Source organism: Podarcis gaigeae (assembly GCF_964106915.1).
Source record: "Podarcis gaigeae genome assembly, chromosome: W".
Classification (NCBI taxonomy): domain Eukaryota; kingdom Metazoa; phylum Chordata; class Lepidosauria; order Squamata; family Lacertidae; genus Podarcis; species Podarcis gaigeae.
The window spans coordinates 3,115,330-3,120,900 of record NC_139695.1 but is presented as its reverse complement, the minus strand read 5'-3'; positions in this window follow the sequence as shown (position 1 = coordinate 3,120,900).

Here is a 5,571-nt window from a genome sequence, read left to right as displayed (position 1 = left end):
TGGTAGAACCAATCACAAAAGATACACCCACAAAAGATACACCCACTTCCTTGCCCTTATAAGGGAGACAAAGAGCTATATATGTGACAAATAAGTAATAATATATCTTACATGGAATCTTAATTACCAGCTCACCTCTTGCCCTCCTTGCCCTATTGCCTTCTAAAACAAATGTTTAATCTTACATTTTTATGTTCAACAGATGTCAAGGATCTTGAGTTTCACATCAACATTGAAAGATTTCCTTCATTTAAGGTTTCTAAACAAATGCCTGACAACTATATATCAAGAGTGCTTGGATGGCGTCTTCTGTCTAGCAGGGGGGCTAGACTGGTGGCTGACTTAATTTCAGGATAAATACAACTCTTACAACCATATGAAATAAGAATCTAGCATTCCTTAAATCCTTTGCATAATTACATTTAAGCCAATATATTTAAGCTAATATATTTCATTCACTTATCATAGGTAGCCTTTTAAAAGAATAAAGCCTTTGTAAAGTAAAAAGGAACTCAGTAAAAAACAGCTTTAAAAGATTTCCCAAAAATGCTCTCTTTTCTTCTAGCCAAGCCAGTTGCCTTTTTCACTGCTCTTGGCCTTTCAACCTTAGAAAGAAGATCTGGCTCATTTTACTGGGAGGCACATTGGTATTATTTTACTATTTACCCTTGCCTTTAATTGTGTTTTCTCAGTCTGCAAGGGCAGCATATGTAATTCTCCCTTTTTATGACTTTGAGAATTGTTTTTCTACTATAAATCAATGGGGCCCCCTTGTCTTAGGAGAAAAACCTCTTGCCAAGGTTCTTTCTGCCTGGCATGAAACATTTGAAAATCTAAGCCCATTTAATTTAGGAACCTGATCAAGATATAAGCCAATATAAGTCTTGATTAAAAATGCAGTCTATATTCAGATGCCACACTAGCACCTTCTCTGCCCTCCACCTCCAACAGCTACACCTGAAAGTTTCGTGATGGAGTTCTATTTGAGAAGCTGAATGTTTATAAAGGCACTTGGCCAATTTCTGCTACAGAAACTCTGAACAGAAACACCCTGCAGGTTCAGCCCCCAAAAGAAACTGCTCTATGGTCTCTGTGTTGGGAAATGGGAACAGATCTTGCTCATCACCAACCCTCCCTCCGCAAATCAGTATCACTATGAGGCTGAACTGAACAGCTTGCTCCAGAGTTTTAAGAGGTACGTTTGTGTGGTGTAGTGGTTAAGAGTGGTGGACTCTAATCTGGTGAGCTGGGTTCGCTTCCCTGCTCCTCCACATGCAGGCTGCTGGGTGACCTTGGGCCAGGCAGACTTCTCTCTGAACTCTCTCAGCTCGATCTACTTTACAAGGTGTCTGTTGTGGGGGTGGAAGGGAAAGGCGATTTTTAGCCGCTTTGAGACTCCTTAAAGTAGAGAAAAGCAGGATATAAAAACCAACTCCATGAATAAGAATTCTATGGAAAAGGACCATCCCTGCCATGATGATGAAAACTATGTGTTTGGATTTTGCTGTATTATACCAACCTGTGAAATATGACAGTTCGCAGATTATCAAATCCTTCAAAGTACTGAGCACAAATACAGGTGAAACTCGGAAAATTAGAACATCATGGAAAAGTTCATTTATTTCAGTAATTCAACTTAAAAGGTGAAACTAATATATGAGACAGACTCATGACATGCAAAGCGAGATATGTCAAGCCTTTATTTGTTCTAATTGTGATATTATGGCGTACAGCTGAAGAAAGCCCCAAATTAACAATCTCAGAAAATTAGAATATTAAATGAAATCAGCAAAACAAGGACTGCAAATAGAGCAATATTGGACCTCTCAGAAGTAGAAGCATGCATATGTACTCAGTACTTGGTCTGGGCCCCTTTTGCATCACTTACTGCCTCAATGCAGCATGGAATGGATGCTATCAGCCTGTGGCACTGCTGAGGTGTTATGGAAGACCAGGATGCTTCAATAGCAGCCTTCAGCTCTTCTGCATTGCTCGGTCTCATGTCTCTCATCTTTCTCTTGGCAATGCCCCATAGATTCTCTATGGGGTTCAGGTCAGGCGAGTTTGCTGGCCAATCAAGCGGAGTAATCCCATGGGCATTGAACCAGGTTTTGGTACTTTTGGCAGTGTGGGCAGTGTTGAATAATTGCCGTGGCTAATTGGATTGGACCCCAATTAGGCGCAGCTACTTGAATGGCAGCCCGCCACACTCCCGTCTGGCGCCTCTCTGCTGGTCCTCCTCCGGCAGCCATAAATGCAGAGCGTTTCACGCAGCGTGCTGTTGCTCCCCGGTGTTAAGCAGATCAAACACACCTAGGCGTCAGTGTGTTTATAACTCAGTCTTTATTCAAGCAGTTAAACAATTACGGAGCTTTCCTGGACTCAGCTCACACATTTTGCTTCCGTCTCTTTCGGACTCAGAGACAAACAGGCAGTGAGATAAAGCCACTCCCACCTTCTGGTCACGCCTCAGGAATGGAGAGACGTCACTCAGAACTCTTTAACCCTGTGAGTTCTGTAACCAGTAACAGGCAGGTGCCAAAGTCCTGCTGGAAAATGAAGTCAGCATCCCCATAAAGTTCGTCTGCAGAAGGAAGCATGAAGTGCTCCAAAATCTCCTGGTAGACGGCTGCGTTGACCCTGGACTTAATGAAGCACAGTGGACCAACACCAGCTAATGACATGGCTCCCCAAATCAACACAGACTGTGGAAACTTCACACTGGACTTCAAGCATCTGGCATTGTGTTCCTCCCCATTCTTCCTCCAGACTCTGGGTCCTTGGTTTCCAAATGAGATCCAAAAGCTGCTCTCATCAGAAAAGAGATTTGGGGAGCCATGTCATCAGCTGGTGTTGTTCCACTGTGCTTCATTAAGTCCAGGGTCAACACAGCCGTCTACCAGGAGATTTTCTCATATATTAATTTCACCTTTTAAGTTGAATTACTGAAACAAATGAACTTTTCCATGATATTCCATGAACTTTTCCATGATATTCTAATTTTCCGAGTTTCACCTGTATAACATTGAATCACAATGGTACAAAATAACTCAGCAAGCTGACATTTATCAAGAGTTTAACAAAGGTTAGTGTACTAAATATTATTTCCAATTCTAGGTAGTTTTCTATTGGAGAAATACCATATATGATTATAAAAATTTAAAGCAAAATTATTTTAAAATATGATTTCATTTCTAGATCAGACAGACAAGATTTCTTCTACTATATATTTCTTTCTTTACCATATACACACAAAGCTTCTATTTTTAAACAGGAAATATTTTTGTAACTAAGGTCTATTATAAAAATCCATACAGATGTTCATTTTGTTACAGTTCTGTTAAGTTGTAAACAAATTATAAAGATGAGTCAATTATTTACTAAATTGGCGAGTTTTGCCATTACTGCATATTCTGATAGTTTCTCTTTCCATGCATCTATTTCAGGACATATGTCAAATTTCCATATGTTAGCCAACACCACTCTGACTGCTGTGGTCATATAACTAAATAGTTCCACTGACGATTTCACAATACAGTAGCTGAAGGAGTCATTCCCAATGGCATAGTTTTGGGGTCCAATGCAAATTTAGGGGGTTTTTTTTACATTTTTTAATTTCGAAATGAACTTTCCTCCAAAACTTTTTGGTCTTTTCACAGGTCCACCATAAATGGAAGAAGATTCCTTAAGGTCTTTGACATTTCCAGCAATGTCCATTCATTCATTATTCATCTTCTGTATATAAGTTATATACCATTGAAAGAACATTTTTGTACAGCCATCCCTCATGTTATGGCCGTTTCAGGTTACGTGTTATTGGGTTGCGGACTGCGGGAAACCTGGAAGTACCAGAACGGGTTACTTCCGGGTTTTGCCGCTCGCACATGCGCAGAAGCGCCAAATTGCCCCGGCGCCTGCGCAGATGCGGCACTTCAGGACGCGAACGCTGTGGGTTGCGGACGTGCCTCTGTCACGGGTTACGTCTGCAACCCGAGGTTCCACTGTACCAATTTTGTTTTAGGGCTTAACTTGCAGTGAATTTTATTCCTTTATTCATAATTGTTCTCATTGTTCCCCTGTAAACTGCTCTTAAAAATTTTTGCATCCATTTTGTCATATAAGGTTTTGCTTGTTCAGGCTCGGTGTCATATTTGAGTAATAGTTTATAAATTTTACCCAAAAGGTAAAATTGTTATGATGGGCTCAAATCTTTTCACTGATTTAAATGTTTGCCATACAGTCTTTCTTGAATCTGAATATTAGTTGACAGTATGTAAGCAGTTTCATATTTTTTCTCCTCTTTAATACTTCAGCATGTATTTGATCTGTTCTTGAAGATGAACCATATCTTGGTACAATATATAGTCATACATTCTCCTATCGGCTCTAATAATAATGTTCCAGTGGTGACATTAACAGTGCAGGTAAGGGCATTTTTTTGATTATTGTAGTGCAACTCATGATTTTTGGAGGCTGTGGATCCGTGATTTTTGTGGTGCAAGCTGTGCCCATGGCCATGATGTGTGATTTGACAGTGAGTTTGGGTTGGCCCATTGCGAAAAGCATGACGATCCATGAGGACCCGTGCTTCAAAACCATGTTTTTGGGCCATGGTGTCACCAGGAAGCCGTGGATCCGTGATTTTTGTGGTGCAGGCTGCGACCATGGCCATGATATTTGATCTGATGGTGACTTCGGGCTGATCTACTGCTAAAATCATGAGGATCCGTGTTTTTTAACCATGTTTTTGCGCCAATGCGGCACCACGAAACAGTGGATGCGTGATTTTGTTGGTTCTGCCTACAGACTAAGATGTGCTCCAGAGTATCATGGTGTTTTTATTTTGTTTCAATATAAAAATCATATGAATTCATGAGGATCCATGGCTCGGATCCATTTTTTTGTGGTGCTGCAGCGCGGCAAAGTGTTGGATCCACATTTTTTATAGTCCAGTCAGTAGGCGTGCCTTCCAGGTGTGATTTGACACTGGATTTGTTGGAGTTATTTTTAAAAAAGTGTAGATGTAGATGTAAAAAGTGTAGATGTAGATCCGCCTTTAACCCAGACCCCTTTGCAACCATGTTTTTGGGCCATGGAGTGGCCAAGAAGTCATGGATTCGAGTTTTTTGTGGTGCAGGCTCTGGCCATGGGCATGATGTGTAATTTGACGGTGAGTTAGGGGTGGCCCAAAGCAAAAAGCGTGAGGATCCATGAGGATCCGCGCTTTGAAACCACGTTTTTGGGCCATGGAGTGGCCAGGAAGCTGTGGATCCATGATTTGTGTGGTGCAGGCTGTGCCCATGGCCATGATGATCTGATGGTGACGGTGCAGGTTGTGCCCATGTGCATGATGTGTAATTTGACAGTGAGTTAGGGGTGGCCCAATGCAAAAAGGGTGAGGATCCATGAGGACCCGTGCTTCGAAACCACGTTTTTGCGCCATTGTGAGACCACGAAACAGTGGGTGCATGATTTTTTTGGTTCTGCCTACAGACTAAGATGTGCTCCAGAGTATCATGGTGTTTTTATTTTGTTTCAATATAAAAATCATATGAATTCATGAGGATCCAT